This window comes from Babylonia areolata, chromosome 26 (genome assembly GCF_041734735.1).
Source record: "Babylonia areolata isolate BAREFJ2019XMU chromosome 26, ASM4173473v1, whole genome shotgun sequence".
NCBI classification, from domain to species: Eukaryota; Metazoa; Mollusca; class Gastropoda; order Neogastropoda; family Buccinidae; genus Babylonia; species Babylonia areolata.
The window spans coordinates 37,587,198-37,597,971 of NC_134901.1; positions in this window are offsets into that span (position 1 = coordinate 37,587,198).

Sequence of the window (10,774 nt, forward strand, 5' to 3'; positions counted from 1 at the left end):
CATCTTCTTCTTCTGCTTCTTCTTGGACCCCGCGGGGTCCCTTGAGCGGACCCTGAACGCCTCCCTGATGCTGGTGTAGGCCCGGACGCTCTGAGCCAGTCGCGGAGGCATCTTGCTGACTCTGACCCTGTCTCGGACACTGAGGGACCTGCGGGGTTGACCCTGATGCTGGCCCTTCAGTTTGCTATGAGGAACGGACAGTGGTTGTTCCGCGGCAGAAGAATGTGCACTTCCTGTTTCGGACAGCGCTTGATCCACAGACGATGGTATATTTCCTGATTCGGACAGTGGTTGATCCATAGACGAATGTCCACTTCCTAATTCGGACAGTGGTTGTTCCACAAAGGATGGTCCACTTCCTGATTCGGACAGTGGTTGTTCCACAGAGAAATGTCCAGTTCCTATTTCGGACAATGGTTGTTCCACAGACGAATGTCCACTTTTTGATTCGGACAGTGGTTGTTCTACAGATGACTGTCCACTTCCTGATTCGGACAGTGGTTGTTCCACAGAGGATGGACCATTTTCTGATTCGGACAGTGGCTGTTCAACAGAGGACGGTCCACTCTCCGTGTTCTTCGGCTGTAATGACATCTGGGACGCAGAGGGACACGGTTGTTGTGTTGTTTCTATGACGACGGTGAAGACGTCTTCCGGTCTGGGGGACTTCTTCTCCCTCGCGTCAGCAAAGTCTGTTGGAGTGTTTTCTGAGTCATCGTCACAGTCTGTGGTGGGTGGGGACTCAGTGTGTCTGGATTCTGTTTCTCTGCCCGTTGTGTCAGTAGTTCTAGGGGGTGGTGGTGGTGGTGGTTGCTGAGGATGGTGGTCTGGACGAGGAGACGCTACATCCGCTTGGCTTTCTTTCATTTCACTTTCAGCCTCGATGATTACGTAACAATCCGCGGCGTTTTGCGGCTGGTTTGGGACTGGGGTGGCGGCAGGAGGCTGTGACACGGTAACTTCCGGCGGATCACACCCCACCTGTTCCGGTTCCTGTGGCTCTGGCATTTCCGGTTCCTGTCCGTCAGACACAGAGCCCGTCGTGCACAGTCCCTGCAGAACAAGACCGGAATAGGAAGTGACGTCAGAGCGACACGACAGAGCCACCAGGTCCGGGCTGGCCTCTGAACGGACGCTGTCCTCGCCGAGACTGATGGCTGACTGGTAAATCTCCATGTCCCCTTCGTCCAGTTCGATCCTCAGCACCTCACCGCAAAAGCCCGAGGGACCGTGAGTGACCGCTAGGGTTGATCCAGCCACAGCCCCACAGGCGGTCTTCTTGGCTTTGGTGGCCGTGTCCACAGTTGCTTTGTTTTTATCCACGTCCAGACCCGTCAGCATCTTCTGCAAGTCCCGCTGCTGCTGCTGCTGCTGCTGCTGCTGCTGGGAGGTGCCTGGTTTTGCCTGCTGCTGAGCTTTCTGCGAGGGCACGGGCGTGGTGGGTCCAGGGGTGTTGGGTCCCGTGAAGGGTTTGCGAGGCGTCACGGACCTCGTGCCCACACTGGGCGACCCGCGGACTTTTCCTCCGGCGTTGGGGGTCAGGCTTCCGGTCCGGCTGCTGGGCGTCTCCGACACGGTGAGGAAGGTGACGGCGACGGTGGCGGCGGTGATCTTGGCCTCCCCCTTAGCTTCTTCCACCCGGATGATTCCGTTCTTGGTGCCGCCGCCCGTGTTGGCTGTGTTGGCCTCAGCTGCTCGGCGTTGCTCCGCGATGCGGCGCGACATCTTGGCCCGTGCCGACCACATCCGTATCATCTGAAAACGAGAAACGTTCAAGTTTGACTTCCGTTAATATCATAATGGAGAGGAGAAGGGGCGGCAGGGTGAAGGGCGGGGGAGGTGTGTGTGTGTGTGTGTGTGTGTGTGTGTGTGTGTGTGTGTGTGTGTGCGTGCGTGCGTGCGTGCGTGCGTGCGTGCGTGTGTGTATGTGTGTGTGTGTGTGTGTGTGTAAGTAATGACTCGTCTAGAACGCTTCTCTTTCCCACATCCCCTTCCTTTTTCAACAGTTTAATTAAAGCCCTTAATAAAGAGACAGCGATTTTCAGACCAGGGAGCGGGGAGGTGGGTGGGGGAGGGAGGGAGAGACGGTAAGGCTCTTGACTAGTCACAAAATGACCCCAAGGGATTTTATGTCGAGGCTAGCCCAGAATGCCCCCCTGAGGGTAAAACCCAGGTGTGGGTGTGGGGGAGAGGGTGGGGGTGGGGGGTAGTAGTTACACGGGCAGGATGTGGTAGGTGAAGTGTGGGTATTCATTGTTTCTAGTCTCTCGGTCTCGACATAATCATGTACAGCTCAGTTAATGCCTTCGTGGTTTGGGGGTGCTGGGGGAGGGGGAAGGGGGAAAGGGTGTGTGTGTGTAGGGGGGGCCGGGGTGTGTGTGTGTGGGGGGGGGGGGGGGGGCGGGGAGATGACTTTGGAAGGATGTTGGATGGATGCGAGTTCGGCTGAGGCGACACTTTCATCTATAATTATTGTATTTTAGTGTATTCAGTCTACTTATCAGTTTATCTAACAGGGGATGGAGGGAGGGTATGCTTGCGGGGTGGGGGAGGGGGAGTCGGGGTGGGGGTGGGGGGTGGGGATGCGGAGGTGACAGGCTTGGGATGCGCTTGGGAGTAGGCTACTTCCGCTAACAAGCCGACAACACTTTGGACTTCAGACTTCAAACTTTATCAATATGTCCTTATCGACGAAAATGTCCTTGCAAGCTCGTAAAGTATGGACTAGAATAGGATAGAATAGACTAAACAAGTACAGAATAAAAATGAAAATGAAATGGAATACTATACAATATTGATAGGTCCTTTTCAAGAAAAATTTCCTTGCAAGCACGTAAAAAAATACAAATGAAAAAAAGAAATAAATAAAATAAAGTAAAATGATATAAGATAAAAATGAAATGAAAAAAAAAAAAGCAAAACAACAATATAAAATAAAATACAAACGCACACACGCACGCACACACACCCACACACATACCCCCCCCCCCCCACACACACACCAACACCCCTCACACACACACACACACACACGCACACACACACACACACACACACACACACACACACACACACACACACACACACACACACACACAACCGCAGCACTGTAGTGTATGACTTTTTCAACTCCTTGTTAAATAATCCAGTTGGTTCACTGTTATAGTTGTTAGTTTTTCATTAGAAATATGTTATATTGTTATGCTTTTCTTTTTTTTTAAAACAAAACTTAAATCAATCATTTTCTATATAACACACACACACGCACACACACACGCACACGCACACTTTCACTTACTCGCATGTGTCCCCGCCCCCTCCACCCACTCGATTTTTTTTTTATCTTACCCTCGTCCAATATCACTTACAGTGAAAAGACGTTAACTAACTCAGTACGGCCAGTCCTCTCTTCTCCTCTACACAGACCCCTCGGATGTCCAGTGGGTGTCTGAATGACCCGACCTTTAGCTTCCGTCGTCAGAATTGTGGTATTTTTTGTCAACATTCACCTCTTCAGTATAAGAGCCTTCCGCTTGCAATATTTTGATGATGGTAATTGGGGTGAAACGCTGTTAACGTCGTCTCTTTCGCCGTTCGTATGGAGAGAGTTTAACAAAAAAAACGAACGAACGAACCACAACACTCACTTTTCTCTGCTTCTCACGAGGTGACGTGAGGCCGTCACTGCCGTTGGTGGCCCGTCGAGGACGGTTGAAGGCGTTGATGGCCATCCGGAGGCGTACCAGCTTGCGGGTGTCCTCGCTGATGTCGCTGGCGCCGTCGTTGACGACCAGGTGGTGGTCGTAGCAGGAGTCGACGATCTTGGCCACCACCACGGCGACGATGAGGCAGCCCACGAGGATGCCCACAGTGAGCATGGCCTTGAAAGTGGCATCGTTGCCTACGTCTGAACTCGTGCTGTCTGTTAAAAAAAAAAAAAAAAAAAAAAAAAAAAGAGAGAGAAAAAGAAAAGAAATTAAATAAAATAAAAAAGTAAAATAAAATACAATAAAAAGACACGTGGCATCATTGGCTTCGTAAGATCTCGTGCTGCTTGTTAAAAAAAATGTTTATCGTCTCATCCGAATGACTAGAGTCCAGACCACCACTCAAGGTCAAGTGGAGGGGGAGAAAATATCGGCGGCTGAGCCGTGATTCCAACCAGCGCGATCAGATTCTCTCGCTTCCTAGGCGGACGCGTTACCTCTAGGCCATCACTCCACATGCATGCATGGGTCAAGAATAGAGACTGAATCGTGTTTGTATTCTCAGAGCAATGTCCAAAAAAAAAAAAAAAAAGGGGGGGGAGGCAAAGATGGGTTTGTTGAAAGGTTGGTGTGTGTGTGTGTGTGTGTGTGTGTGTCACCCCCCACCTCCACGCCCCCACCCCTAACCTCGCCCACGGCTCCAACGACCCACAGAAAGTCCATATAACTGAGGCTGCAAGCTACTGAACACACACACACACACACACACACACACACACACACACACACACACACACATACACACACACTCACAAACACATACACACACACACACACATACACACACACACACGCATACACACACACACGCATACACACATATATATATATATGCATACCCCCTCCCCCACCCTCACCCCACTCCCCCTCTATTTCCAACTTCACTCGAAACGTCACTGGTTTTGGTACAGTTTTGACAACAAAGGTCACGGTTGTACAGACAGACAGACATATATAGTATATATACATTTATACTTTAACCCCCTATACACCCCACCCTTCCACGTCCGTACCGTCTCACCGAAAACACTGGACACTGGTTTTTGGCACAGTTCTTGACAAAACGGCTCACGGCTGACGCCTTTTCACCAAGGACGCGTGGCAACAACTAAACAGTGGTAATAATACCCACTTCATACGGCATGAGTGGGCAGCTGTTGATTGACTTATCTCTGCGTGTGGCCCTGACATTGGTTTTTTTTTGGTTTTTTTTTGGGAGGGGGGGGAGTTGGAGGGGGGAGGCTCAGTTTGTATGGGCGTCGAGTGGTTTGACCGTGGACACACATACACACACACAGACATACGTACACACACATAGACACACACACACACACATACGTACACGTACACACACACACATTATGTATATATATATATATATATATATATATATATATATATATATAGAGAGAGAGAGAGAGAGAGAGAGAGATACAATACACTGCAACATAACACACCACACAACACAGAACAGTACAATACAACCCACTACAAGACAAGACCACGCGATATAACACGGACAACACAACACAACACAACACAACACAACACGACACGATACAATAAAAAAAAAAAACAACAACAAAAAACCAAACAAAACAAACAAGAGAGGCAAGGCCTTCAAGACTCACTTGTGATACACTTTTAAAATAATCCGAGCTTTTTATGTATTGAGTATAATTTCAAAATATAATGTTTAAGATGAGAAAGATCAGTTTAAAGCAAATTAAGTCCCCTAGCATTAATTACAGAGTAATTTCCCTTTTTTACTATCTGCACCAAAACGTTTGCAAAATAAATAAAACTTCCATGCTTAGCAAAAGAAGTTCCTGTTTGAACAAAAAATGATAATGACTGCTCTTGTTGTTGTGTCAGAATATCAGATCAAAGTGCCAAGTTTAGAGAATACAAAAAATATAAATATAACAGTAAATGCAGTTTGCATATAATTAGGCTTCATTTTTTATTTTTTTGTGCCCATCCCAGAGGTGCAATATTGTTTTAAGGAAGATGACTGGAAAGAACTGAATTTTTCCTATTTTTATGCCTAATTTGGTGTCAAGTGACAAAGTATTTGCAGAGAAAATGTCAGTGTTAAAGTTTACCACGACACACACACACACACACACACACACACACACACACACACAACCGAACACCGGGTTAAAACATAGACTCACTTTGTTTACACAAGTGAGTCAAAAACCGCAGCGAGGACACACACACACACTAGCAAGGGCAATATCTAGATCGAATGACGTCAAACCCAGTGACCCGTGACAATAATAATAATCACCAAAAGCGTGGATGATAGGTATTATTCATGGACAAAGCATATCGCTCGTGTGGTCAACAAACAACACAAGGAGAGAGAGAGAGAGAGAGAGAGAGAGAGAGAGAGAGAGAAACTGCCATCAGCTTTCAGAAAGGCTGCCAGTTTAAACATGAGTCAAGTGTTTGTGAACGGCAGAGTACGTGGTGATTACGGGTGGTGATGTGGAAGGGTGTCCATTTAGAAACATGATATTTTTATATATATAAAGAATCAGTACGTAATTTTCCTCATACAGTCAGTTACTTTTAAGAAGCTAAATAATAACTCGGGTATACAAAAAGGAGAGTAAAATTCAATATCATAATATAATCAGTGGCTGGATTTTACAATGGTCTTCAAACGATTGATGACTTTGGTAAAAAAAAAAAAAAAAATAAAAATAAAAACAGCAACAACAAAAAACAAAAAAACAACAACAAAAACCAAACGAAAAAAAAAACCCACAAAAAACACACCAAAAAAAAAAAAAAAAAAATCCCAAACAACAACAACAACAAAACCAAACAAACCAAACAAAACAGGAACAATGTAAAATGGGAAGACAATTCACTGCCAATGCCGAAGATATCAGGAGAGTCCATAGGGGACGCAACTGCATTCACATCCGGCATTCATTGGCCCTCTTTCCCTTTGGAGAGAATTCAGATGGATGACCTTCACTTGCAGTCTTTGAAGGGTGTCTAGCTTACGTTTCCCTTTGTAATCGCTGCAAAGTTACTTTGAAATAACGGAAGGGTTGTTTAGTTGTAAACTGAACAGCACATCTTTTCCTCCGCTAATATGTATGTATACACACATATATATATGTATGTGTACATAATAAAAATAATAATGGTATTTATATAGCGCTGAATCTTGTGCAGAGACAAATCAAAGTGCTTTCGCACCAGTCATTCACGCGCTTTCGCACCAGTCATTCACGCGCATGCATAACTCTAAAACTGTAGAAACCAAATACAAGGAAGGGCAGGCAAGGGAGGCTATTTTGGGAAGATGTGGGTTTTAAGGCCAGACTTGAAAGAGCTGAGTGTGGAGACTTGACGAAGCGAAAGAGGAAGTTCATTCCAATCGCAAGGTCCAGAGACAGAGAAAGAACGGCGGCCAACAGTGGAGTGTTTGAATCTGGGTATGCGTAAACAGAGTGGATCAGAAGCCGATCGTAGTGAGCGAGATGGAGTGTAGAGGTGAAGGCAGCCACAGAAATAGGAAGGGGCAGTTTTGTGAATACACTTATAACATAGAGTGCTGATCTTGTACTTTATTCGGTGTGAGACAGGGAGCCAGTGGAGATGTTGCAAAAGAGGAGTGATGTGCTCTGATATATATATATATATATATATATATATATATCTTTATATATAATTTTGAAAGTATATAATATACTTATGTGCATTCAAGTACCGAACCATGAACATAAAAGGCAGAATAAAGAAAATACATGTAAACACAGGTAATGCATATTGACGTACAAAACTTAATTAAAAGAGCCGCTCAAAATAAACTTCACCGAAGTACTCGGCAAAGTCCTACCATATGTACAAATAAGCGTGGGCTTATTTCCGAATAGGGCAGATTTTAAGACCGTACACGAAATAGCTGAAGACAGAGAGTTGACGAAGTTATAGGTCTATATTTCTTTTCAATATAACAATAACCTAACGTCCGCTCAGCCTTGCTGTAGAGACGTTTGGGGGCCCTATTAAAAAACCCCAAAAAACAAAACAAAAAACAAACACCCTCCCCCCAAAAAACAAAAACAAAAACAAAAACAAAACCAACAACAAAAAACAACCCCCCCCCCCCCCAAAAAAAAAGTAAAGAAAAAAAAACCCCCCCAAACCCCGTAACAATGAAATCAAAGAACAACGTTCAGTTTATTATATGGCAGGTGTACATAGTGCGCGCGCGCGACACACACACACACACACACACACACACACACACACACACTACTTCCTCCCCCCAGCCCCAGATCCCCGTCTGAAAGGCGAGACGGCAGGTGCCAGACCAATATTTCTTTTCAAATGACCCATCCAAGCAGGAATGCTGTAAAGAGAGAAATGGCGCCACAACCCCTATTGTTTACGGACCAAAGCCTTCAACGTAAAGCATTTTTCCGGCTCTCCGTGAGTGAGTTCCCTCGTTTGTGATCCCGAGACATTATACACGGTGTGCGAACTGTGTTGAGTGGTATCTTTAGGCTTAGACTGATTGAGTTTTCTCCCCTGTCACCTTGATGAAGTTAACCCCCTTTGTCACCTTTATACCGGCGCCATTACCGTTTCTAAATATAGATTGTTTGGTTTCTTTGGAGTGCGCTTGTACTTAATATTAAAAGGTACACGAAAACGTATAGAAATTTCAATTTGTATCTTTTAAATCTTTTTATTTATCAAGCTGACTCAGGAAAGTTCCAATGAAAGAAAATATCAACCCGTGTTATGACTACTATTACAACTACTACTGCTCCTGACAATTCTAATAATAATGATAACTGCAACAACAACAAAGATAATCATAATCATATTAACAATAAGTGTGTGTGTGTGTGTGTGTGTGTGTGTGTGTGTGTGTGTGTGTGTGTGTGTGTGAAAGTAAATTAATGGAATACGTAGTCTTTGAATATGGTTTATGCTTTTATGTGTTAAAATTGTTTTCATTCCTTTTGTAGGTAATTGTGTGTGCATTTGTTAAATGTTCAATGTAAAGCGCTTTGAGCTCTCTCTTGACGGGCGCAATAGCCGAGTGGTTAAAGCGTTGGACTTTCAATCTGAGGGTCCCGGGTTCGAATCTCAAGAAATTTAAAAGAAAGAAAAAAAAAAAAAAAAAAAAAAGAGGAAAAAACGCTAACTTGAAAGTCCATCAAAGCAACGAACAGATACACAGAAGAATTAACCAGTGCCAATCCGAAACAAAAAGAATTCGAATAAAAGCAAATCGGATTTATTGTTGTCTTTTTTTTTCTTTCTCTCTCTTCTTCTCTGTGCCTCTAAAACACCTTTGTTACGGTTTTTGGAATCCTACACGCGATGGTCACGTGGGCAATTAATCCATACAGAGATTATACACGCTTTGTTTGAACACCGTTAATCCCTGCAGCTAATGTAATTAAGGCTCCAGCCTGCTTCGTGGGGCTTTACTTGCTATTGTTTACATGTGGGCAATGTTGTACATACAGTCTGTGCACACACACAGACACGCACGCACACACACACACACACACACACACACACATAGACCAGAGAGAGAGAGAACGAACGAACGAACGAACGAACGTTTTTATTCATTGTAGACCATAGCCCCTCATGAAGGGGTTAGTGTGAAAGCAATAGTCCATCGATACATCGAAATGTAAGAGAGAGAGAGAGAGAGAGAGAGAGAGGGGTTCACTTTCATTCCGGTTCACTGAACATATCTGGTGGATTTTCAGAAACCGTTTTGCACTTGACCAGGAAATCCACCCCCCCACCCCCAACCCCCGTCCCCCGCTCCACCCCCGGCCCCCTACCTCGGGTGAATAAGGAGGGTGCCAGCATTTTGTGAAGACGCATACACACGCAGGCACGCACGCAGGCACGCACGCACATTCGCACTGAAACAGTATACACACACGTGCGCACACACAGACACACGCACATACAAATGCGCACGCTCACAACCAAACAGAACCCCCCCCCCCCCCCCCCGCAACACACACACACATTGGCACAAACGAGCGCGCGCTCACCCACACACATCTTTCATCACTCACTGCATGCCAGAAACACACACACACACACACACACACACACACACACACACACACACACACACACACACACACACACACACACACACAGAGTAGAGTGATGGCCTAGAGGTAACGCGTCCGCCTTGGAAGCGAGAGAATCTGAGCGCGCTGGTTCGAATCACGGCTCAGCCGCCGATATTTTCTTCCCCTCCACTAGACCTTGAGTGGTGGTCTGGACGCTAGTCATTCGGATGAGACAATAAGTCGGTCCCGTGTGCAGAATGCACTTAGCGCACGTAAAAGAACCAACGGCAACAAACTGAGGGTTGTTCCTGGCAAAATTCTGCAGAAAAATCCACTTCGATAGGAAAAACAAATAAAACTGCACGCAGGGAAAAAAAAAAAGAAAAAGAAAAAAGGATGGCACTGTCAGTGTAGCGACGCGCTCTCTCTGGAGAGAGCAGCCCGAATTTCACACAGAGAAATCTGTCGTGACAAAAAAGAAAAAAAAATACACATACAAATATAAATACACACACACACACACACACACACACACACACAGAGTCACACCTTTCTCCCTCTCTTCTCCCTTCTCCCTTCCTCCTACCCCCACCCCACCCACCCTAAATCGCCTCCCTCATCAATTTTTCCTTCCGCCTACTTTTTTTTTAATTTTTTTTTTTTTTTACGTCTAAAATCACAGAGAGTGGAAAGAAACGTAAAGTTGAAGACTACCACTACCACCACTACTGTAACAGAGGGGGAAAAAATGCAAAGTTGACTACTACTACTACTACTACTAGCACCACCAATACAGGGTAAAGAAACGCAAAGTTAAAGACTACAACCACTACTATTACTACGACTGCTACTACTACTACTACTACCAATATCACAGAGAGTTAGAAAAACGCAAAGTTGTCATCGTGGAAAGACGCA